Source organism: Tamandua tetradactyla, chromosome 1, assembly GCF_023851605.1.
Source record: "Tamandua tetradactyla isolate mTamTet1 chromosome 1, mTamTet1.pri, whole genome shotgun sequence".
Taxonomy (NCBI): Eukaryota; Metazoa; Chordata; class Mammalia; order Pilosa; family Myrmecophagidae; genus Tamandua; species Tamandua tetradactyla.
The window spans coordinates 68,681,819-68,708,961 of record NC_135327.1 but is presented as its reverse complement, the minus strand read 5'-3'; the positions used below and the strand labels follow the sequence as shown (position 1 = coordinate 68,708,961).

Below are 27,143 nucleotides of genomic sequence, written 5' to 3'. Positions count from 1 at the left end.
GCGGTGCTCCCAGAAACCTGGTTCCGAAAACTGTCCCGGATCCATTGCCATTCTGGTGGTGACAGGCGCCCCATCCAGGGAGTTCAGGAATCTGAGAGATGGGGAAATGCCCTGCTGCCAGCACTGGATTCCATCGGGTCTCAAGTCAGGGTGCCGCCATCGCCATGGGTGAGGGAGGTGACAGTACACCTGCCTCATATCCTGGACGAGCCCCCAGAAATGTAGCGCGAAAACCAGGAATGAGGCTGCAGGCCTCCAGGAACATTCCGCGAAGTTAGAACAGGCTGAGACTAAGGATTCGCAGTTTCAGGAAGCAGGTTTTATTAGCTCGTGTGCACGAGGGCCCAGCTGAGTCACCTCAAAAGTCAAAAGAGCCCCAAACAAAAGGCAACCTTAGCTTTTATAGACTCTTTGACATGTTAAAGACAAGGTACACCATTGGCTGATTTAAGTTGAGAATGGCTCAGAGCTGAACCGTTGAGGGGCCCCTACCCCGGAATGTCTTCTTTTGCCTATGTGCATCTTTACCAGTTCCTGAAGGCTAGGGGAGGGGGTTTCTATACCAGGAAATGTGCCTTATCTCACTTGCCTGCAAGGAGAGGGGGTTTGGGGATTTTTCAAAGAGAGTACAGCTAAACCAGGAAGAGGGCAAGGCCTGCCTGCTACATCCCCCCCCCCCCCCCCCGCACCGCCTGGTTGTGTTCTGAACCTCTGAAAGCCCTTCTTTTCTTGCTCAAGTGAACTTCAGTCAGTTCTGTTGCTCCTACTTGCATGTTCTACTCTCCCAGATTCACCCACAGTTTTCCTTCTGTGTTCATCCACAATCATGACACACTTCATGAATGCAGCTTTGGGGCAACTTAAAGACATGTTAACAAGGAATCTGCTCAGAGATGAAAACATAACTTTTTATGTTTCAGTTGGTGTCAGATGCTTCTACTTGTCTTTTCAAGATTATAGAGTTCCTGGGTGCAACATTTCCTTCAAGTCAGCTATGAATCTCTATCAAGTCTCCATTTTTTAAACCCAGAAATAGGTCAAAAAGATACCCCCACGTGTTCTTTAAAACACAAAAACACACAAGAGTAGGCCTTTAGATGTCAGGCTCCATTTAATGGAAACTTGGTAGGGGAAGGGCCTTGGAAAACAAGAGAGAAACATTGCCTAGGGTCAAAGTTAATCCTTTAAATCTGCCTTCTTTTTTTTTAAAAAAGATTTTATTGTATAGTATAACATATATACAAAGCAAAGAAATAAAAAAAACCAATAGTTTTCAAAGCACTCTTCAACAAGTATGTCTTTGATGCCATATTTCGCTCCCATCTCCTTGGTGTCATAGAAGCTGAGAAGACTCCTTAATGGACAAGCACAACAGAGTTACTTGCCCAAAACTTCTATCATAGCAACCTCTTCAACCATGGGTCTACTGAGAGGCAAGAAAAATATCTATAGGGTTTACCAAAGAAAGAAAAGGTGTGAGGGAAGATAAAGAGATGAAAAGATGATACCCTAGTTCTACCCTTTGCATTGAATAGAAGGAAAATCTAGACCTGAGGAAAGCAGGTGGCTCCATCAGTGAGAAGCTTTATGTTTATCACTGGCTCTTCCCTTTTCCCCAATCTTTTCTCTTGACCCCCAGGCAATCATACTTTGGCAATGACTTTGCTGTTTCCATGGTCTCTGGCATCCCGACCACCAATCTTTCTCAGGCTTTTGCCAATTTTGCCCCCATAATAAATAATATTTAAATGTTGCTTGCATGAAAAGAATGGCCTACTTATTTATACTCATATTAATATTTCTTTATTTGGCATCTATCCCACTAATACTCCGCTTTTTATTGATCACAGATTTCGGTTGCACAGACACACACACACACACACCAAAGACTCTATGAATCAAATTGGGCTTTGGAGACAGAACTGGATAAAATTCTGACTCAATGGCATACCGTGTGATAGTGGAAAAGTCACTTGCTCTGCTTTCAAAGTATATGATGTTTCCTTCTATACCCCCCACCAAAACTCATGCCACAATAGCAGAGATGGAGTCAAAATACTCTCTTGTCTTGCTGCAATCAACCAGCACCTGTTGCCAGCTCTGTAGTTGAGGGAAAGTGATAGCCAGATCTAAGCCTGTGTCTTAGATTCCTAGGGCTATTATAATGAAGCATCACAAACTGGGCAGCTTTAAAACCTCACATTTTTATAGTCTCAAGGTTCTGGAGGCTAGAAGTCTGACAGCAATGTGTCAGCAGGACCATGCTTCCTCTTTAGTTTGTAGGGGAGAATTTGGCAGTCCATGGTCCTGCCTCAGTCATGTCACATGGTGCACTCTCTTCTCTCTGACTGTGTCCAATTCTCCCCTCCTTGCAATAACACCAATCAGATTGGATTAAGAGCCCACTTTGCTTCAGTATGGCCTCATTTTAACTTCACTAAGTCCATATGTAATGGCTCTATTTTCCAATAAGTCTACATGCTGAGGTCTTGGAGTTAGCACTTCAACACATCTTTCTGATAGAACACAATTCATCTATTAGAAGAATTAAATGAATGGCAGGAGGCAAGCATGGTCTAGCATTCTGGGTTTAGTTTAGAGATAGCACAGTACTATTTTTCAAACAAAAGCAGTGTTAGAGAGGTTTAGAGTAAGGATAGAGCTGCTGGTTTAGCTTGGTAATTCAGCGAACAGAGAAGTCTGTGATATATTAGGAAGCTGACTTATCTAGGCACAAAGAGACTTTCCCAAGCTCTGCCCCCAATTTTGGCTTGGCTTTGGGTAAGTCACTCAACCAACCTGAGATTCCTTCACACTTTCTGCAAAAATGGGAGAGGTAGGGATTGTAGTGATGCTTCAAACTTGTGACCTGGCATTCCTGGTCACTCAAAATCTCATAGCTCAATTTGAAATGGAAAGAAAATGAGCTCAAGGTCTAAAGGGCTGGAGTCTAGTCACAAACTGGATTTACATTTCTAGGCACTTCAATTTCTTCATCAGTTTCCTTACTGGCAATAATGGTAATCTTCACAGAAAAGCAACAAGGATAAAATGAAGCATTTCAGTAAATAGAAAGAATTACTTCCATTTGAAGCCTCACTATGGTCCTCCAAGTACATGGCTTCAGGCACACAGTAAACTCATGAGGTTGGTGTGGTTCAGACGGGGTCCAAGTTCCTTCAGCTTGTGAATGGGGGAGCTGAATTTGAACTCAGTCCTGTGCAGTACTGTTTTTCAGTGAAACACTTCTTGTCACTCTACTGGAATGATCCTACAGAGTTGGCATGAAGTGCAGGTGGCCTCTGAAGCTATGCTCTTGATAGTTAGAAATAATAACATAGAAATAGTTAGAAATGGATGGTTAGAAATAAGGAGGCCATTCCAGGTAATGAGAATTACATATGAAAGGGGATAGCAATTTTGCTACTTTCTATTTTAAGACAATGGGCTTGCATCATTCAAGACATGCTTTGGAATTCCTAGATTTTCTCTTGGTCCTATCTGACCTACTCTGCAAATCACTAGGCTGGAGGCAATGAAAGCTAGAGAGCTTCAAAAGCCACAGTCTATGCCTTCCATGATTTTATTTTTCTTAAAATGGAAAATGCAGATATGTATCTTTAGATACAAGACTAAAACCAAAACTAAACAAAATGAACCAATAATAACAAAACAGATGTTTGAAATAGAGGCTCAAAATAAATACCTAAGTGTGTACCCATTTCCTCTTGCTGTTATAACAAATTTAGCAACTTAAAACTTAACCATTTATTATTTCACAGTCTGGAAATTAGAAGTCCAGCTGCAGCATGCTTTAGCTGGGTCTTCTGCTCAGGATCTCAAAAGGACACAATCTGGATGTCAGCAGAATTGTGTTCCTTTCTGGAGGCTCTGGGTATGAATTTGCTTGCAGGCTCATTCAGACTGGCAGAATTCAATACTATGAGGGTCTTGGACTGAGATACCATTTTCTTGCTTTCTGTCTGCCAGGGATTGTCTTGGCTTCCAGAGACCACTTGCATTTCCTGGCTTGTGTCTCCAACTTTAAAGCCAGCAATGGCAGGTTGAGTCCATCTCATATATCAAATCTCTGTAAACTCTCCTTCTGCCTTATCTCTCCTGCTTCCTCTAATTCTCCAGAGAACTGGTGAGAGTTTCCTGTTTGTAAGAGCTCATTGGATTAGACTAGACCCATGTAGATGATCCAGGATAATTTTCTCTCTATCTTCAGGTTCATAACCTTAATCATAGTTAAAAAGTTGGCTTTGCCCTGTAATATAACATATACACAGGTTCCAGTAATTGGGGGGGTCATTATTCTGGCTAACCCAAAGAGTATGACAGAGGCGGAGATGAAAGCACAGGCAGTCATGGAGAATAAAAGTAGGCCATTTGCAGGAGACAGTGAGAAATAAGGAGGCAGTTCCGGGTGGCAAGAATGACACAAGAAAATAATTGACAACCGGATTTAAACAGGAAACTCATTTCTACTTTAAGACAATAGGCTTGTACCATTCAAGACATGCTCTGAAATACCCAGATAATTTACTCCTATCTTCTCTGTCTAGCAAATACTTGCACAGACATAAGCATCAACTTCTTCGAGATAACAAAGAATATATGGTTCCAATATGTGCTGGCACTGAGATAAAGCAGTCATTCCAAAGGACTGATGGTCCTGATATTTGTTCTAAGTTATGGCCACCCACTTCAAATCAGAAGGACTTCTATGAAAATATTAATTATCAATAGAGATTGATGCGAAATGAACACATGCATAGAAGAACTGGGAGATTTAGTCAGGGTGACCTCTTTTCATGCTGCCATTTTTCAAAGTTCAATACAAATGTGGTCTTTTGTCCAGGAAAAGGAATGTGGAGCTCCATGGTCCTGGGTTGAATCCAGACTCTACAGGTCATGATTATGTTATCTTGGGCATGTTGCTTAGCCTGCTTGAAAATCCATTCTCTCAGCTGTAAAGATCTAGAGAATCATTATAAGATCCTAATAATGGCAACTACATTTTGTCATTTCTATTATCAATCCATGTCTTAAACTTCTTACCTTCTCCCATTTTTTTTCCAGATGGGTAAGCAACAGGAGAGAAATTAATGCAGCATCTATAATATAGTCAGTCCCTTAAAAGTAAATAATTTTCAAAAGATTCCACAGTGAGTGGCCTTGAATATGAGTTGCTTGGTAAAGGCCTGTTGTGCAAGGAAAGACTGAAGAATCTGGAAAATCTAGCCTGGAGAAGAGAATGCCCAGAGGGTGACTGGTTGAGCCATATGAAATGGATGATATTCAACCACTTTGAACTACATAAATGGCAATTTCATATGATTCAACAAAATACTGAAAGAGTTTTCATTTATCCCAAGCTCTGCCATGGGAAATATAAACCTAATCAATTTTTTTTTGGAAACCAAACAAACAGCCATAAATTCACAGAGATTTACTTGGAAACACAGGATATAAGAGAGGATTTTAGTACAATTGAGCTGTCCCAGAGATGAATGAGCTAAATGAAAATTACTGAGTTCTCTGTCATTGAGGAAGTTCAATAATAGCCTGGACCAGCACATGGTAATTCAACTTTCACTATACAAAGTTTATAGTCCACTCTAATCCTGAAATTTTGGGGATTAGACTAGAATAGTACAAAAATTATTTTTCAACATTAAAATCAGTACATGTGATATATAATTTAATGGTTATTAATTAATATAGAGAAGGTCAATTAAATATGCAATTTATTTTTATTTCAGTGGTTTAATCTTTACTACTCATCTATTTCTAAAATATCAAACACAGATTAGCCTAAAATAAATAAGTAAGTTTGGACATATTAGGAAAATATAATTCATAAAAATATTCATAATGTTTTATATAAGAATAAAGAACTATATATCATAGTTCTTTAAATTATAAGAATTATTTCACTGAATTCTGACATGGAAGCATGCTGAATTCCTTGGCTGTTAGTTCAGTAAAATAAATACTTCTTTTTAAAAAAATCTTATAAAAATATTCAGAAGAAGCAATTATTTTCTGAAATTCCTGATTGGACTCATATATATAAAATGCCTGATTTACAACTCATTCTAATTTTGTGAATCATGCTTTAGTGGAGGTCATTATTCTTTTGTTAAACCCAAAAAAGATAAATATAACTATTCAAAGGATAAAAATGGAGTTATTTTAAACTCTTCTGATAATAAATATGCTTTTATTCTGATTTCTCATTAATCCTTTCAATTATCACTTGCTCAATAATTTTTTTGTTTCTATGAAATGCCAGACTCTACAGCACATGTAGGTAAGCAAAATCAAATAAGGCATGAGTATTTCATAATTATCTAAAAGTTGTGGCATTTCTCTCTATTAAATGTTAGTTCCCAGATTCACTGGATATCTGGTTGGTAGGTTTATGAAACATTTAATATTAGACCAGATTATTTGAATAACAAAAATTAGACCAGAAATATTAGACCAGGTTATTTGAATAACCAGATTATTTGATAAGTGTTGAGAAGTATAAATATGTAGGTTATCTTTTTATTATTCTTACAAAGTAAACTTTAAGCTCAATATATTATAAATCAGATTGAAATTTGATTCCTTCATTGAAATTTGAAGGAATAATTAATGACTTGAGAACATGAAAATCCACTTTAAACAAAGTAAAACAAACCCTTTGGGAAATCCATAGAGCATCCCAAAGTAGTGCAGAAAGAAGTGAAAGTGAAATCAAAACCACCCTTTAGGATAGATGGATCCAACCAAAAATAGCAGAAGTGAATGAGTCTACATGTATTCTCCTTTTCTGTTCTGAAATAGGGCATGGGAGTGGCATTATGGAAGGGAAGGAATTGAGATTCAATAAGGTTTCCATTAAGTAGGCTTTCTTTCCCAAAGACACTGGTGACTCCTTCACACCTACTAAGCTGGAGTGTCCAGTCCAGCCCTGTCAACCTGGATGACATTGATGTCCAGGAAAACCTCAGCTCCCACTCCCTACACTCCCACCACCTTCTGACAATAGCCCTTTCCTTTGAAATCTCAGAGGGGGCTCAGAGTGTTCTTAGACCTACCTGCTGAAGTATTTGGGCCTCTCTTACTTAGATGGTCCATTGGCTTGGAATTATGTACCCCAGAAAATTCTGTTCTTAATTTAATTCATTCCTGTGGGGATGACCATATTGCAAATAGGACTTTTGATGAGGTCACTTGAGTTATGGTATGGCTCAACTGAACCAGGATAGGTCTTAATATATTACTGGAGGCCTTTTAGAAAAGGCCACAGAGAGATGCCATAGGAGGAAGCAAAAAGATGGAAGTCAAAGAATCTCAGAAGTGAAGGAGAAGAGATTAAATATACATTGCCATGTGAAAAAAAAAAAATCCAAACACTCAAGGGTCACCAACAGCCAGCCCTATACCACTATGAATCTTCAAGGAGAAAGTGTTAACTCTAGACAATTGCTGGTCTTTGGACTTCTCGTTAAAACTGAGAATGAATAAATTCCCATCGTTTAAGTCAACCCATTGTAAGGTATTTGTTTTAGCAGCTAGGGAACTAAAACAGGTAGGTGGCTTGTAGCCAGACGTGGCTGCTTGGTGGTAAGCAAGTCTCAGTCACCCTGGACCTGGCCTAAAGACCTCACATGTACAGAGGTTTGATTCCTGATGTAAGGGAACATGTGGCTCAGATGAAGAACCCCATAGATGGCTTTGAGCTAGGGTGAATTTTCAGAGTTTTAAATTAAGCAAAAGAAAAAAAATCATTAAGACATGAATATAGGGTAACAGAGTATTATTATCCTTGGATCTCTCTAGAGTCCATTGTTCATTGTAACCAATAAAACTGTTAAGAATCAGGTTGTTGTAGATTGAATCAAGTCCCTTACAAAGACAGGTTCAAGTATTAAATCTTGTTCCTATAGGTGTGAACTCATTTATTAATGGAATCTTCAAAGATCCTATTAAGGTGAGGCCAAACTGAATCAGGATGAGCCTTAAATTCATAGTGACTGGAATACTTAAAACAAAAGAAATTAGGACATGGAAGTAGATATCAGAAGAGGAAACAGTAGGAGACAGATGCCAGAAGACTGAGCCACCACCAGGTTAGAGACTTCGCAGAAAGCATGGCCTGCCAATATCTTGGTTTTGGGCTTCTATCCTCCAAAACCATGAGATGATAAATTCCCATTGTTTAAGTCGGTGGATATGTGGTATTTATTTTAGCAGCCCTGGCAAACTAAGACACAAGGCAGGGTATAAGAAAGCTATAAACTTTCTTGCTATTTCTTTTTCTAAATTGATGCAAATGTACTAAGAAATGATGATCATACATCTATGTGATGATCTTAAGAATTACTGATTGCATATGTAGAATGGAATGATTTCTAAATGTTGTGTTAGTTAATTTTTTTTAATTAAAAATAATAAAAATAGGGCGGGCCGCGGTGGCTCAGCGGGCAAGAGTGCTTGCCTGCCATGCCGGAGGACCCCGGTTCGATTCCCGGCCCCAGCCCATGTAAAAAACAAACAAACAAACAAAATATAATAAAAAATAAGAAAATGTTTAAAGATGTTTCCCTTTCTTCCTCCCTTCCTTCCTTCCATCCTTCCTTCCTTCTCTGTCTTTCCTTCCCTTCCTCCCTCTCTCTTTAAAAAAAAAAAAAAGAAAAAAAAATAATAATAAAAATAAGAAAACACAATGAATGCCCCAATTCTCCCCCTGCAAGTCTTTTGAACAAGAAATTCCTGGGCAGAGCTAAGCCATGATGTAATTGCTTCTGGAGAGTTGGTTATTACAGTGGAGAGTTCAGGACCTGGAGTGAGCCAGTCTCACTTTCATAGGGCCTTAGGCAATTCACAGAGAAGCATTTATTGGACGACCCTAAACAAAAGAACTTCCTTGCCCTGCCTGAGCCGAAGTCCTAGTTTGATACGGATCCTCTCCACTCTGGTCATGGAACTAAGCTTAGCATCAGTGACTTGCCATATGGGCCCCAATGAGGCCAGCGGCTTGATGCCAAAACCTTGCCTTACTTGGACTAACCCGGTCCCGGGAGCAGGGGCCACCTGCTGCTCATTGCTCTAGTTTAGCTACTTCTTTATTAAGCCAACTCTAGGTCCATTCAAAAAAAAAAAAGAAAGCTATAAACCGAAGGCTCAGACCACAGCTCATGCTACTTACATGTCAAATCAGATTAAAAGGAGAAGTCTGTGTCTTCTCTGGAGGCTTTCATCATCCTTATGAGAGTAGTTTTATGTGATAAGAAAGACAATAATAATGTTTAAAATATTTTCAGAGTGATGGAAAGCACCACTGTGCAAAGATCACATCCTGGGAGGGAAGGTGTTTAATTTGCACCAACTTTGTGGTTGAAGATAACTTTTTGATAGAAAGCTCAGCAGAAGGGGCTGAGAAGTGTCTTTTTATTTTTGTTTTTGTTCCCTCTCTGTCTTTCATATATTTAGAAGTTTGAGAAACTACGTTGGAAAACCAATTAGATTTGGCAATCCTTATCCACAAAAAAAGAAAGTTAATATTCAGCAATTTATTAAAACTTTGTCATTGATACTTGTGAAGAGTACAGTTGTAAGGACAATGTACAAATATTTTAGCATTCTTGGTATTTACTTGGTAGTATGCAGCTAAATTTTATTTTTCAAGTTATTTAATTCAATGAAACAAATATCTATTAGTATGCAATCATCGCTGGAGTCATACAAATATAAATGAGATGAAGATTCTACTCTTAGGCATTTAAAATAAAAAAGCAAAGTTAATAAGCAACCTTACATAAAGAAAGACAGACTACTAGAGAATGCCACCTGGAGAAAAGAAAGTTGGAAGGAAAGAGAGGAGAAAGGGAAGAGTGAAGGAAGAAAGGGAAGAAAAGAAAGAAAGAAACCTGATACTGTGTCCAGGTTATTTCCTTCCAGTTTTGGCCCAATTGTCTTTCCAATTTATTTTAGGACTGTTATTAACATTTGGCAGTTTATTTGTGGATTTGAATTCAACCTCTCTCTATTATTAGCAAGTTATTTAAATCTCAATTTTCTCATCCATAGAATGTAAACCACAGTTAATATTAAGGTGCATATCATTATGATTCTTGAGAATGCCTACTTACACAAATGTTTATGTTTCATCATATTTTGTATTTCAAGGTTAGAGTGTTTTTAAGTCTTCCTTTGTTAAATATTTCTATCTCACCTTCTTTTGCTTTGCATATTTCAATGTCATGCTATTCAGCACTGAGAATCAAGTCATTGTAACTCCACTGTGCAACTTCAATAATAAAAAGGAAACTAGCAACTTTATCATAGTTAATAGTTTTATTACATTACTTTATATCTAAAATCAGTACTCTTATTCTTTTGTTTTTATATGAATTAGATCAGTATATCTAAGAACATCAATTTCTTTTGCTATTAACCAATCTGTTTATGAAATGAGTCTTTTAAAAACATTTAGACTTTTTTTTGCCAAATTAAATATACATATTTTTTAAAGAACCAGTTAATTTGGTCTTATTGGATTTTGTAAGAGCATAAGATCTTTTCAAAGCCAGGTTGAATGCTCAATTCTTATGGTTTAGTAGACTATAAAAATAAAAAAATCTTCCTCCCTCCATCCCTTTCTTCCTTCCTTTCTTCATCACTTGTATGACTCTTGCTGTTTTCCCAGTTCTGGGTTCTGAGTCCTTTGGAGATGTTAAGTAATTCAATTCTAATCGCAAATATGTGACAGAAGTGCTAACATTTCCTCAGCCTGAAGAAGGTGACTGAGGTACAGAGAGGTTAGCAAATGCTCAAATGCTCTCCAGGTCACGTGGCTTATAAGGCGCTGCCAGAGAACTGGCCCCAGGCTGTCTGGTTCTGCCTGGCCTTCTCCTCCACAGAAGTAGCATCAGATCTTTCCAATAGAATTCACTGAGAGACTCCCAGGAGGGAGGTGAAGGGGTCAGTGAGTTTGATCCCTGAAGGGGCCTGACCTGGAGCTCCTGGACATAGCAGGGCAACACCCTGAGCCCAGCATAGAGAGTCAGGGAGTGTTCTGGTATGGAAAGTGGGACCTGGGAGGCCAGGCTAGCAGGGAGGGGTGGGGGTGTCCACTGGACAGAGCTGTGTCAGCCTGTGCATGGTCCAGAACAGGAAAGCACTGGGTAATCAGAAGAGATGTCTCCTTTACACCTTAAATTTAGGGAGCCATTTATAGAAGAGAAGACAGCAGTGAGGACCTGTTGTCTGTGCTTGTTGCTCATGGACGGAATGACTGACCCAGCCCAATCCTCAGCCAGTGATCCCACATGTAGGTCACTGCTTGACCAGTGGTTACGTACTTGGTGGTGAAAGCAGGGCCAGATTCAGGGTCAGCTGAATCTTCAGCTTTTTGCAACTGACGTTTTCCTTTACCTCTTCTGAACCTCCAATTCCCCATACGAAGAATGAGAATAAAGTAGTCAAGTACAATATTATGCACAAGTGATTCCAACTACTTTTATTATGTCCCCCAACTGGGCCTGCCTTCTCCTGTGTCTACTTTCCAAACTCGTTTCCCTTCACCCTTCACATCTTACCCCAATCATGCTGATTCTCCCTTGGAAGGACCATGTATTAGTTAGGGTTCTCTAGAGAAACAGAATCAACAGAGAACACTTGCAAATATAAAATTTATAAAAGTATCTCACATGACTGCAGGAACACAGAGTCCAAAATCTGCAGAGTAGGCTGTGAAGCTGACGATTCTGATGCAGGGTCTGTACGAACTCCACAGGAGAGGCTCACCAGCTGAAACAGGAAGAGTCTGTCTCTTCTGAATCCTCCTTATAAAGTTTTCAGTGATTAAATTAAGCATCACTCATTGTAGAAGACACGCCCCTTTGGCTGATTACAAATTACCAATCTGTTTATGAGATGAGTCTTTTAAAAACATTTAGACTTTTTTTGCCAAATTAAATATGCATATTTTTTAAAGAACCAGTTAATTTGGTCTTATTGGATTTTGTAAGAGCATAAGATCTTTTCAAAGCCAGGTTGAATGCTCGATTCTTATGGTTTAGTAGACTATAAAAATAGAAAAATCTTCTTCCCTCCATCCCTTCCTTCCTTCCTTTCTTCATCACTTATATGACTCTTGCTGTTTTCCCAGTTCTGGGTTCTGAGTCCTTTGGAGATGTTAAGTCATTCAATTCCAGCACTTGCCCAACCACCACTTGGCCAAGTTGACACATGAACCTGACCATGACAGTCCACCCCTTGTCAACTTAGCAACCATACATACCACCTTAAACCATAGCTAATTTCTAAATAAAAAATAATAAAACACACTTTTTTTTCACTAAAAAATCTCTCCAGAATAGGGTGCAAATCCTTGGATAATATTCATTCTTAAACTTGATGTCTTACAACTTAAATAGTATAACACGAACAAAACAGCATTACAGTCCTCATTTCTGTAACTGATCACATGGTTGAAGTTCATATCTATCACTACCTTCTTCCACTACCCATTCCATGTTCCCTGTACCCTCAGCAAGCACTTCAGCTGGCCGTGGTTCTTTGCCTGGTGGGGTGACCCAAACCTTCATTCCTGAAGTTTCAGAGCCATTGGTACTCCTGCCTGGATTATGTTGTTGCAGTTTTCCATTGATTTTAATCACAGGGCATGATAGTACTTGTTGTATACATAGCCATACTTATGCTCCTAGGCCTTAGGCTTCAGATTCTTCTCGACCAAACTAGGCCTCAGTTAACTTCCTCTTTTAGAAACGGCCCCAGCTTTTAGCTATCTGCCCAGCAACCTATGACAAGTATATCACCCCACACGCTAGCTACCTCTTCATAGGATAGCATAGTAACCGCATATATCACCCCATATCATACCATCCTGCTTCTCATACCTGATAGGACAAAAGCTAACCACACATTATAATATGGCATAACTCATTAACATACTTGCTTAACTCATTATCATTCTAATATAACCATACGTATAAACCCCGCACCCCAATCAGAAACAAACACATATCCTACCCTACCAATCACTATTAAACACCATCCCTTCTCCCAGTTATCTCCACCCTCTCCTTACCGCTATATAAACCCTTGTACTTCCACAAATAAACGTCCTGGTGCGCAGACTTGCTATCTCCTCCTGGTCCCGTGGTCGTCATTTCTCTCATCGGCTGCGCGTGCTCCAAAACCAGCTCGAGCCCCTTGGAGGCAACTGATCATCGCACTCCCCACTCGCTGGCGCGGAGACCCCTTGAGACCGGGACTTAGCAAACCCCGGCCTCCCCAGGTGGGTGGAGCGCGAGGAACCTCGGCTACCGACCCCGCAAGTACTAAAAGATGCCCTAGGGGATCTCCTATAATCTAAGAAAACTCTACTTCCATTATGTAGTTGCAGTCTTACTTCCTCCTGATAGTTGGGGTCAATTACCCCAGATAATAATGTAATTCCCTTCTTGGCTTGTTGATCCAGTGGTATAAGTAGCCCAAAGTGACCCAGTGGCAGTCTTAACTTCCAGTTCAGTGGAATCAGTGTTGTTTCTCCTGGAGGAAACACTCCAAATTTTGGAACTACAACCTGTATAGAGCAGCAGAACTCAGGGTAGCAGGGACAGGAAGCAAAAATTTTCCTAGTGGACCACTATGGGTAATAGTGAGTGGTACCATTTCCACCACTTGGTTCCTGGACCCATGGATGCTAGTTATGGGAGAAACAGCACCATAAAGTGGGCACTGATTCAAAGCATATACAACTTCCTGGAGAACATTACCCCAGCCTTTCAAGGTATTGCCACCTAGTTGGCACCGTAATTGAGTGTTCAAAAGGCCATTCCACCATTCTATCAATCCAGCTGCTTCTGGATGATAGGGAACATGGTAAGACCAGAGAATTCCATGAGAATGTGCCCATTTGCTGTGAAGTGTGTTCCTTGATCAGAAGCAATGCTATGTGGAATACCATGACAATGGATAAGGCATTCTGTAAGCCCACGGATGGTAGTTTTGGCAGAAGCACTGTGTGCAGGGAAAGCAAACCCATATCCAGAGTATGTGCCTATTCCAGTTAGAACAAATCGCTGCCCCTTCCATGAAGGGAGTGGTCCAATGTAATCAACCTGCCACCATGTAGCTGGCTGGTCACCCCGGAGAATTCTGCCATATTGGGGGCTGAGTGTGGGTCTCTGCTGCTGGCAGATTGGGCACTCAGCAGTGGCTGTAGCCAGGTCAGCCTTGGTAAGTGGAAGTCCATGTTGCTGAGCCCATGCATAACCTCCATCCCTACCACCATGACCACTTTGTTCATGAGCCCATTGGGCAATAACAGGAGTTGCTGGGGAAAGAGGCTGACTGGTATCCATAGAACGGGTTATTTTATCCACTTGATTATTAAAATCTTCCTCTGCTGAAGTCACCCTCTGGTGTGCATTCACATGGGACACAAATATGTTCATGTTTTTAGCCCACTCAGAGAGGTCTATCCACATACTTCTTCCCCAGACCTCTTTGTCACCAATGTTCCGATTATGGTCTTTCCAAGTTCCTGACCATCCAGCCAAACCATTAGCAACAGCTCATGAGTCAGTATACAAATGCACCTCTGGCCAGTTTTCCTTCCAAGCAAAATGAACAACCAGGTGCACTGCTTGAAGTTCTGCCCATTGGGAGGATTTCCCCTCACTACTGACCTTCAAGGACACCCCAGAAAGGGGCTGTAGTGCTGTAGTTGTCCACTTTCGGGTGGTACCTGCATATCGTGCTGAACCATCTGTAATCTAGGCCTGAGTTTTCTCTTTCTCAGTCAGTTCACTGTAAGGAACTTCCCAAGAGAACATAGCTCTGGTCTAGGAAAGAGAAGGTAATGTGGCAGGAGTGGGAACCACGGGTATTTGGGCTACTTCTTCATGTAACTTACTTGTGTTTTCAGGACTTGCTCTGGCTCTATCTTGTATATATCATTTCCATTTTACAATAGGGTGCTGCTGCACATGCCCAACTTTATGTCTTGGTGGGTCAGACAACACCCAGCTCATGACAGGCAACTCAGGTTTCATGGTAACTTGGTGGCCCTAAGCGTTCAGTCTCTACTAAAGCCCAGTAGCAGGCCAAAAGCTGTTTCTCAAAAGGACAGTAGTTATCTGCAGCAGATGGTAAGGCTTTGCTCCAAAATCCTAAGGGTCTGCATTGTGATTCTCCTATACGGGCCTGCCAAAGGCTCTAGACAGCATCTCTATTTGCCACTGACACTTCCAGCACCATTGGATCTGCTGGATCATATGGCCCAAGTGGCAGAACAGCTTGAACAGCAGCCTGGACCTGTCACAGAGCCTCCTCTTGTTCAGGTCCCCACTCAAAATTAGCAGCTTTTCTGGTCACTCGAATAATGGGCCGGAGTAGCACACCCAAATGAGGAATATGTTGTCGCCAAAATCCAAAAAGACCATCTAAGTGTTGTGCCTCTTTTTTGGTTGTGGGAGGGGCCAGATGCAGCAACTTATCCTTCACCTTAGAAGGGATATCTCAACATGCCCCACACCACTGGACACCTGGAAATTTCACTGAGGTGGAAGGCCCCTGTATTTTTGTTGGATTTATCTCCCATCCTCTGACACGCAAATGCCTTACCAGTAAATCTAGAGTGGTTACTTCTTCTTGCTTACTAGGTCCAATCAACATGATATCATCAATATAATGGACCAGTTGTGATGTCTTGTGGGAGGGAGAAACGATCAAGGTCCCTGTGGACAAGATCATGACATAGGGCTGGAGAGTTGATATACCCCTGAGGTAGGACAGTGAAAGTATATTGCTGACTTTGCCAGCTGAAAGCAAACTGTTTCTGGTGGTCCTTACTAATAGCTATTGAGAAAAAAGCATTTTCCAGATCAATAGCTGCATACCAGGTACCAGGGGATGTATTGATTTGCTCAAGCAATGATACCACATTTGGAACAACAGCTGCAACTGGAGTTACTGCCTGGTTGAGCTTACAATAATCCACTGTCATCCTCCAAGACCCATCTGTTTTTTTCACAGGCCAAATAGGAGAGTTGAATGGGGATGCAGTGGGAATCACCACCCCTGCATCCTTCAGGTCCTTAAGAGTGACAGTAATCTCTGCAATCGCTCCAGGAATACGGTATTGCTTCTGATTTACTATTTTGCTCAGTAGGGGCAGTTCTAGTGGCTTCCACTTGGCCATTCCTACCATAATAGCCCTCACTGCATGAGTTAGAGAGTCAATGTGGGTATTCTGCCAGTTGCTCAGTATGTCTATACCAATTATACATTCTGGAACTGGGGAAATAACTACAGAATGCAGTATACATCCACTGGACCCACTGTGAGATAGACCTGAGCTAAAACTTCATTGATCATCTGGCCTCCATAAGCCCCGACTCTGACTGGTGGTCCAGAGTGATGTGTTGGATCCCCTGGAATTAATGTCACTTCTGAACCAGTGTCTAATAATCCCCGAAATATCTGATCATTTCCTCTTCCCCCATGCACAGTTACCCTGGTAAAAGGCTGTCGGTATCCTTGGGGAAGGCTTGGAGGAAGATTAACAGCATAAATTTGTGGCAGTGTAACAGGGTTCCCCCCCAAAGGGACCTGGCCTCCCCTTCATTCAAGGGGCTCTGGGTCTGTAAACTGTTTCAAGTCTGGAAATTGATTAAAATCCTTGACTCTGTGTTTTCATAATTCAGGTTAGACTTTTGTTCACTTGACCTAGAACTCTTTTGTTTATACAGCTTGAACAAGAATTTAGTAGAATGCCCTTCTATTCAATTTCTAGGTACCCTATGATTTACTAGCCACTGCCACAAATCTCTGCATGTCATACAATTTTGACGCCTGCTTTGAATTTGCTGTTTATTATAATAGCCATGCCTACCCTCTCTTTTGATTAAGTGCTGCCACCTGGCTTCTGCCAACTCGGGATCCTGTCATTCCCATTGTGTTTAAGGATTCCAGCTCAGTGACAGCAGTTCCTACAGTAATATCTGACCTACAGAGAAGTGCAACCACAGAGCTCTTTAGGGATGATGGTGCTAGTCTCACAAATTTATTTCTCACTGTTCTGGTAAAAGATGCATCCTCTGGATATTCCTGGGGTGTAAGAGTAGGCTTTGCATGATAAATCCACTCTATCATTCCAACCTCTCTAAGCCTCTGAATTCCCTCATCTACATTATACCAGGGCAGTTCTGGCATTTCAATCTCCGGTAATATTGGCCACCTTTTGATCCATATTTCAACCAACCATCCAAACAAACTGTTAATACCTTTTCTAACTACTCGAGGTATAACACTGAATGCAGAATCTCTGCTTAGTGGGCCCATATCAATAAATTCAGCCTGATCCAGTCTTATATTCCTCCCACCATTATCCCAAACCCTTAAAATCCATTGCCACACATATTCCCCTGATTTCTGTCTATATAAATTGGAAAACTCACACAGTTCTTTTGGAGTATAATGTACCTCCTCATGGGTGATACTTTATACCTCACTTTTAGGGGACTGTTGGGACTTTAGTCTAGTTATAGGTCTGGAAGAATTTAGGAGTGGTGGGGGTGGTTCATGAAAAAAATTAGAAATATCTTCCAAACCATTTGCTTCAGGGCCTTCATTTGCAATTTCATCTGGTGAAACAGGATTAATCACTCTAGGGCTAATCCCTTCAAGAGGAAGTTGGGTGGTCAACTCCTCAAGGCAGGCTGGAGGTGGGGCGGCTATGTCCTCAGGGCAGACTATTGCAGGGTTATCTAGAGAAGACTCAGCATGGCCTAAGGTTTCAACCTCGCCCCCAACATCATTATCAATCCATATGTCACCATCCCATTTTTCCGGGTCCCTCTCCTTTCCAATCAATGCCCTCACTTTAATGGCAGACACCATGCAAGATTGAGATTTCAGTTTCAGTTGTAAAGCTGTGACTCTAACAATAAGATTCTGAGTCTGATTTTCAGAGATCTCAAGTCTACGGCTATAGGAAATAAGATTTTCCTTCAGGATACTCATAGAAATGTCTACATCTTTCAGACAGCGCTTAAGCTTCTTGTTTGAAGCCTTAAACCCATCCCTTTCCCCCTGAATATAGCCAGTGTATCTAACAACAACCAACCAACATCTCTATACATCTTATTTCTACAAAACTTTGTAAAGGTGTCAAAAACATTATTCCCCAGAGCCTGGCTTCGTACAAGTGAAGCATTAGGATAATCGAATGGTGATATTTTGACTATCTCTTTTGCCAACTCACTCCATGGATTGGGAGTGTCATTCTGATTATGGGAATCAGAGTCCTTAGTGTCTTTGAGTCTAGTCAGAGTGGAAAACCATTCATAAAAACCCATTTTTAAGATTCTGTTTCTTAAGAACCACTCCTGGTACCAAGATGTATTAGTTAAGGTTCTCTAGAGAAACAGAATCAACAGGGAACACTCACAAATATAAAATTTATAAAAGTGTCTCACGTGACTGTGGAACGCAGAGTCCAAAATCCTCAGAGTAGGCTGTGAAGCCAACGATTCCGATGCAGGGTCTGTACAAACTCCACAGGAAAAGCTCACCAACCGAAACAGGAAGAGCCTGTCTTTTCTGAATCCTCCTTAAAAGATTTCCTGTGATCAGATTAAACATCACTCATTGCAAAAGACATGCCCCTTTGGCTGATTACAAATGGAATCAGCTGTGGATGCAGCTGACATGATCATAATTTAATTCTATGAAATGTCCTCATAGCAACAGACAAGCCAGCACTTGCCCAACCACCACTTGGCCAAGTTGACCCATGAACCTGACCATGACAGCCCAGTACCCCCACCCCTTCCTTTCCATTAACACTGCCCCTGCCTTAATTCAGCTGATATACCTATATACCCTGGGGAGTTATTTTCTTCCTGCTCCTAGTTTTTCTTTGTCTAATCAATCTCCCAGGTACCAGTTCATTCCATACTTCTGCTTAAGAACAGTGCTTCTTCTACCCAATGCCTCCTGCCATGAAGAATCATGTAGGCAGTTGTTTGTTGACTGAGTGATGGAGTCAGTAAATGAAGGATTCTTGCAATTTGTGTATCCTTCAACTTTCCAGTATGTGCCATGCTTTGATCTGACCTCTGTTTACAGGAAAATGGAACATCTTAGTTTGGTGGCCAGAGGAAAAATAAGTAAAACCCCAAACAACTTTGCAATGTAGAAACCTGGTAGACAATTCCGTAACAACATGATCAAATTTAATATTATCAATAAGAAGATGGAATATCATGTCTTTGGGCTGGCATACTGTGCACACAGAAAGACATGCCATCCCTTCTGTCTCACCTCTGCCCAAAATTCATACTCTGAGTTGAATCATGATGGACCATCATATGAATACAAATCATTTCACAAGCTGAGTCTATGAAATACCTGTCCTTCACTCTTCAAAAACATCAGCCATGAAAGAGAAAGAAAGGCTGAGGAACTGTTTCTGTTTGGACACTTCTAAAGAAACACAACAGTTGAAAGCATATCTTGGATTGGACCCAAGAACAGGTCAAAAAATAACTATAAATAGCATGATTGGGAAATTGATGAGACTTGTATATGGACTGTGGTTTAGATTGATTATTGTAGCAATGATTTAGTGTTGCATCAATGATGCAACTAAATTGCCTGGTTTTGAGCATTAAATTGTGGTTATGTAAGAGAATGTCTTTTTTCTTAGAAAATTCACACTGAAATATTTAAGAATATAAGGATGTATAAATTGCTCACAAATGGGAGAGAAGGTGAAAGAGTGAAATGCCAAATGGAGCAACATTTAAACAGTTGATGAATCTGGAAAAAGTGTATATGGGAATTCTTTGTATAATTCTTGCACTTGTCTCCAAATTCAAAATTAAATAAAAATAAAAAGTTGCCCCCCAAAAACTACCTACACATATCTGTTCTGCTGCTAAGTCTCTAAAGTAACCTCTTTACATTTTAGCATAATCATACAAGAAAAAACAGCTGCATAATTCAGTCCTGAGTCTGAATGAGAAATGAGGGAGCTAATTATAATGACAGATTAAAGTATCAATTTATTTAACAAACATTTACAACAAGGCTAAAAGACACCAGACCTTGTGCAGAGATATTTATCCAATTCTCCATAGAATTCTCTATGCAAAACAGGTGTAATCCTTGTTCTCATGCTACTTATCGACTGCTTGGGAAAAGCTTTTTAATTAAATCTTTCATTTTTAATTTTGCTTCCTTGTTTTTTTTATTTCAACTTCTTTCTGAGGATAAACTGGTATAAATATATAAGGGAAACAAATCCTCTGAGGCTCAGTGCCAATAGAGCTTCTATATCCTGTTCTGGAATGCTAAGGCTAGGATTTTGTCATTTATGTTTCTTCTTTGCTACTTGGCTTCTTGTAAGGGTCTACTAACAGGGAATACTAGAAAAGAGGTTGGAAAGGAGAAAAATGGAGTGTAAACTACTTCTTCCTGCTTGGTCGTTCCTATCAGTATCTGCCAGGTGATGAGATTTTGCCCCCAAAATTGGCTTCAACCTCCAGTTTCTTTTAGGCCTTCCTAGAAAAACTTCATTGACTCCTTCGCCAGATGCCACTTGCTTTTTAGAGGTATTGTTCCTATTTATTTGGGGGTCCAACTCTAATCATGCAGATTCTCTTCTTCCTATCCTTACCCTAGAAGTGGTGTCTGGCTTCTGTAGTTAGGATTTTTTTGACACCTCATTGCTTTCTTTTTTACTGATTAAGCCCTCTAATATCAATGTAACAAATTCTCTGGATTTTTATCCACTCTATATACTTACTTGCTGAAGTTTTAGATTTTTTTTGACTGGACACTGGCTATTATACAGGTCAATAAATAATATAGGAAATCAGAAAAGGCAGAGTAAAGGGCATAATGCTTGAATGGAGTCTTTTTGTGAAAGAAAGAAAATGCTTCTACATACAATGATACACTAAGTGTGGGATCTTTGAGAATTTCAGGTAAATAGAGATACCATTGTGCTCCATTGTCTCAGATTTGGCTGTTAGAAGAAGGAGATCCAAAAGAAGGGTATGAGGAGAGGGGAGGTGGTAGTAGAGGGTGAAGAGTAATTAAAAGCCTACATTAGCCGAAGAAATAGATTTCACACCATATGCCATCAAGTGCAGCTTGAAGACACTGATTTGTGTGGCATGAGACAAGCACAGGGACTTTGTCGATGGATGAGATGCAAAGCCATTTGGCTAGAGATTTGGGTCAACTGAAGCCCTGACCTAAATGACAGCAGAGTGAAAGATAAGAGGATGATCCTCTATGGGAGACAAAAAAAAGTGATTCTCCTATAAAGTAAGTACTTGCTATTTTAAAGAATGTAGATAGCTGGACATGCTGTTCCACAGCCTCTGTTTTGCGATGTTCAATTTCCATATGGATAACAGCAAACCATCAAAATGATTCAAGACCAAAGTATGACCTGGTCCCAGGAACAGAAAACCCAGTTCTGATTAAAGGGTTATGCACAGATCCCTGAAAACTTTACAGCAGAGGAAGTACCAGTCAAAAAAGAAATGATCATGTAGGTTTGCTTTTGTAAATCTCTGAAATGAATTTCTCAGTAAAAGATTATATTTAAATATAATATTTAAAATTTAGCTTAATAGTAGTATTTGTTTATAGTTGCTTTTTTATGGTGAATATGTTAGATAGTCTTCATAATGATGACTGTAGTGGTTGTATTATATTCCATTCTTGTTTTTAATTTACTTAATTTACTTTTAATTAACTTAAAATGTAATTTGAGTTACATCACCTGATGTAACTAAAACATGCTTTTTGCCAGCATAAATAACACTATAGTGAATATTTTGAAACATGTGGCTTTTTGCTTTTACGGATTTACCTGTAACCCAAGGAAAAATTAATTACAGAGGAGATCACTATTTTGCAAAGTAGTATACAATATGCAACACAATGGCTGGTATATGTTTAGGAATTAACAACAAATGTGAGCTTTAATGCTTTTCAGAAGTTATATGCTATTATATCGCTTACAACAGTTCATAAGTTCACTAATTTTACTGTGATTTCTTTAAATAAGTGGCTACAAAAATTGCCTTGATCTTGCTTCAATTTACATTTGCTTCCTTACTATTAAGAACTAATCTTTTCAATGTATTGCTTATTATAAGGATTTCTTTGTATATGAATTGTGGAGATAGCATATTTATAACAGCACACTTAGACTCACTCTATATCAGATTGACTATGTCTGAATATTTTCTAATCTTGGGTATGTCCATGATCAAGGAAAATATCATTTACACTGGATTAAGCCACTAGTCTATCCTGTGTGTGTGTGTATGTAAATGATAGTCAAGGTATAAATATCCTGCACACAAAAAAAGAGTTACAGCTAGGAAAGTGGTTTAATTAGCTCATTAATAAACTTGTAATTGAGTTGTCAAAAACAAATTTAAAATTAAAAACATTGTTATGCATAATGATTTTTGAGAAAATAATGAAATTATAATTTGAGCTGAGAAAACATACCAAGGAAATCAGATGAAGTGTGATCAAATCAATAAAGAAATATTAAAACTAAAAATTGCAATTTTAAAGATATATATGGAAGAAAACCACAGAAACAACATAATGATGGTTGAAAGCACAAACAAATGATGGTAGGGAAATATTAAGAAAAAAATCTAAAATATGCTTTTGAATTAGTAAACTGAGAAAGTTATTTTCTTATTCCACTATCAATAAAAGATTTGTAAATTCAAGTAGGGACCTCACATAACCAAAATGGCTGTCGTTAAATTTTATGAATATTTTACAATTATTTTATTTTGACACATTCATATGTAGGTCTATGGATATCTATGAATATGTGCATTTAGGGCAATAAGGTAATACAGTTTTTGTTAAATTCTAAAAGTGATATATATCTGAGAAAAAAAAGAAAATGAAGAAAAAAAATCACTGATATATGTTCACAGCTAAGAGGGTAAATGTAAGAAGAAGGTAATGTACATTTCTTAATGGCATATACAGCCTTTCAAATTTTAGTCCTGCTTTCTCTCCAGCTTTACTTCTCCTTTGCCCCCTCACATATTAGATTCATCCATCTTTATTAACTGGTTATGATTTGTCAGAAACGACACTAGACTCCTTAACAAAAGTGGTAGAAAAAACAGAGAAGGTTGCATTAACATACCCTAAGTATGTACAAATATAGTATTTATATTGTATTGAAAATTGCCAATATTCAACCACTTTTTAATTTCAAATACAGCAAATTTATGTTTCAACTAACATAATTTCATATTGTGATGAATGCTATGCAATCTACAATTAGAAATGTTGGTTCCAGCTTAGATGGGAATGGGGGTGTGCATTCAGAGACTATCTCTCCGAAGAAGTAATATTTAAAGTGAAAGCTGAGAGAAGAGAAATGGATGGGTAGAAGTCTATATATTCAAGGTCTTGTAGGTCTTGTTAAATATTGTGAATTTAATTTTAAGAGCATTCCACATCCATCTTTTTTTCCCAACTGCCCACCCTGTGGATGTCATACTCCAGCATCAGATGCAGGGAATTCAGCCTAACAGAATCTTTAACCAGCAACCACAATTGTATAAGGTCAAATTTCTGCAGTAAATTCTGCTTCTCTGTTTGAACCCTTCTAAAAGAGGAACATGACCACAATTAGAAGAAAGAAAAAGAAAGGAATATATTACAAGGAACCAAATGAAATACCTAGAGTGACAAAATGCAATTTGTGAAATGAAAACAAAAATCACTGCATGGGCTAAAAAACAGATTTGACATCACAGAAGAAAAGGTCAGTGAGCTTGAAGATAAAGCAATAGAGACAATCCAATGGAAACATACAGAGAGAAGCTAGATTAGAAAAAAAAAGCCAGAACTTCAAGGACCTGCATGCAATATCAAGAATGTCTAACCAAAGTCCCAGAATGGAGGGGGTAGAAAAAACACTTGTAGAAATAATGGGTGAAAAGATTTTCCAATTACAATAAAACCTGTAAAGTCACAGATCTATGAAGTGCAATGAACCCCACAGAGGATAAATATAAAGAAAACCAGAGCAAGACACACCATAATCAAATTGCTGTAACCAGTGACAAAGATACATTTTTACTACAAAGAAACAAGTAAAATTATATTTAGAGAAACAAAAAATGAGAGTGACGGTTGATTTTTCACAGAAAAGTAAATGCTAGCCAAGAGATAGAGGATTGACATCCTGAAAGTACTGAAAGAAATACTGCATTTTTAAAGAATTATAGAAAATAAAATATTACAAAAAGTGAAAGTGAAATATAAACATTTTTAGACCAAAAAATAGAGGGAAGGAGGCTGAGAGACTATTTCACTGGTAGACCTTCAATGCAGATAAATAACAAAAAAAAAAATTTCCGGTTAGGAGTAAAATTACACCAGATGGCAGTTTAGATATACACAAAGGAATACTAAGCACTATAAAAACACTGTAGTTAAATGTAACATAATTTTTCTCATTTAGAATTTTCTTTAAAAGAACATTGTATCTTTAAGACAAACATGAACAACATATTGTGGGATTTATAGCATGCAGAGAATTAAAATATATGATGGTAGTAGAAAAAGGACAGAAGAGGAATATGGGAATATATTGTAGTAAGTTTCTTGAGCCACACATGAAGTGGTATAATAGCATTTAAAGAAAGACTGCAATGAGTTAAAGATGCAAATGATAAACTATAGATCCTGCAGTAAAGTTTTAGTAAAGTTCAGCCAAAAAAGACAACATAGAAAATAAAAATAAATACTAAAATCTTAGAAGTTAATTCAAAAGAAAGCTGAAAGGAAGAAAAAAAGGTCAGATAAATGAGGATAAATAAAAAACAAATAGGATAAATGACTTTAAGACAACCATTTTGGTATTCCACTAAATAGAAATGGCCTAAAAATTCCAATTAAAAGATAGAAATTGTCAAATGATGAAAAAGCAAGACCTAACAATGTTCTATCTCGAGGTAACAAAATTTAAATACAAAATATGTTAAAAGCAAAAAAAAAAAAGATTGGAAATGATATTCCTTGAAAACACTAATCATAAAAAACTACAGTGACTCCAATGATATCAGACAAAGTAGACTTCAGGACAATGAATATTAGAGATTTTGTACATTTAGTCATTTAGTAATGTTATGAGGGACAGTGTATCAAGAAGATATAATACTTCTGAATGTCTATGCTCCTACAGCAAGGCTTCAAAATACATTAAGCATGAGCTGACAGAACTGAAAGTGAATGAATCAAATTGAATCAGAGACCAAAGTGTAATAGATAAAAATGTAAAACTCCTAGAAGAAATCAGAGGGATAAGTTTTCATGACTTTAGACTAAACAATGGAGCAACCACCATCATCACCACCATCACTGGCATCCTCACCAGTATCATGGAGCTGAAGGCAGTTCCCAAGACCCAGCCAAAGCCACCGAAACCTGAGCACAAGCACACCCTCTGTTCACACTAGGAAAAGCTGAAGAAGCATCAGGCTATGGTGAACTAAATGGTAATGCTGGAGAAAGAGAAATATGTGTGAAGAACCTGGGTTCTGATGTAGCAAACCTTATTTCCAGGGTCCTCAAGGGCAACAAACAAATTGTAGACACTCACCTGAAGCAGACTTCAAGCAAAGACCAGCAACTTTGGAAAAGCAGGAATTAAAACCTAGAATTTCATTCAGAAAAACGGTATGGACGAAAAGAATGGGAAGTCTCACAAAAATAAATGTAGAGAGAACAACTCTGTAGACAAAGACCAATGCTGTACCAATTCCTAATAGTGTGACAAATAATTCTGGCTATATTACTAATGGTTCCATGGACAAAGAGGCACATAATGATGGTATTGCATCTGAGAGCAGATATAACACTCCTAATAAAAAGAAAGCTAGGTGTAATTGTGCCAACGGTTGGGAAAACCTTAATTTAGTGCAGAACAAAATAATGCAATAAGAAACCAGTGGTCCAACTTTAAAATAGGGACTTGAAACTTTCAAATATGACTATAATGAACAAAAGGGAAGTCAAGTAGATGGTTCTAAGCTCATTTGGAAATATGAAACTGGGCTTAGAGGTACAAGTGAAGGAAAACTCCTGTCGGTGATGTGCTGCAAAAGAGCTCTGATGCTAAACCTAGCATGAGCAGCAAAAAGTTTGATGATCAGTTAAAAGGAAAGCATACTTGAGCTGTTAACTCCAAGGAGGACTCATGAACCCTATTTAAACCACCCCCAGTTTTTCCAGTGGGCAATAGCAGGGCTAAAATAGTTCTAAAATAAGCTATGCAAGCAAAGTTAAGGAAAAGCTAAACAAAACTATATAGAATCCTCTGCGTCTCCATCTTCATCCTCTTCATCTTCTACTGGGGAAACTTAGATCCAGTCTTCAAGTTGGTTATCCCAGGTCCCTGTGTCTGCACTGAAATCTGTTACTTCTGCCAGTTTTTCTAATAGACTAAGAATGGTTTCTTAGATAAAACACCAAAATACGTGTCAAAAAATAGATGTGTTGAACTCACTGAACTTAAGAATGTTTGTGCTTCAAGGGACATTGTCAAAAAAGTGAACCAGCCACCCACAGAATGGGAAAAACATTTGTAAAATGTTTATCTGATAAGGGACTTATTTCAGGAATATATAAAGAACACAGATAATTCAATTATAAAAAGAAAAATAACCCAACTGACAAATGAACAAAGGACATGAATAGACATTTCTCAAAGAAGATATTCAAAGGGCCAAAAAGCATATGAAAAGATGTTCAGCATCCTTGGCTATCAGGGAAATGCAAATCAAAATCACAATGAATACCACTGTACTGCCACTAGAATGGCTATTATCGGGACAAGGATATGGAGAAAGTAGAGCCCTCATGTTTCACTGGTAGAAATGTAAAATGGTGCCACCACTGTGGAAAACATTTTGACAGTTCCTCAAAAAATTATACATAGAATTACCATATTACTTAGCAATTCTACTCCTAGGTATATACCCAAGAGTAATGAAAACACATACCCATGCAAAAGCTTATACACAAGTTCACAG

The 27,143-nt window shown here is 38.8% G+C and overlaps 1 pseudogene; it reads left to right on the top strand.

The window, feature by feature from the left end:
• The first annotated feature begins 98 nt into the window (after nucleotides 1-98).
• LOC143680891 (FMR1-interacting protein NUFIP2 pseudogene) lies at nucleotides 99-26,571 on the top strand (annotated as a pseudogene).
• Nucleotides 26,572-27,143: the final 572 nt, after the last annotated feature.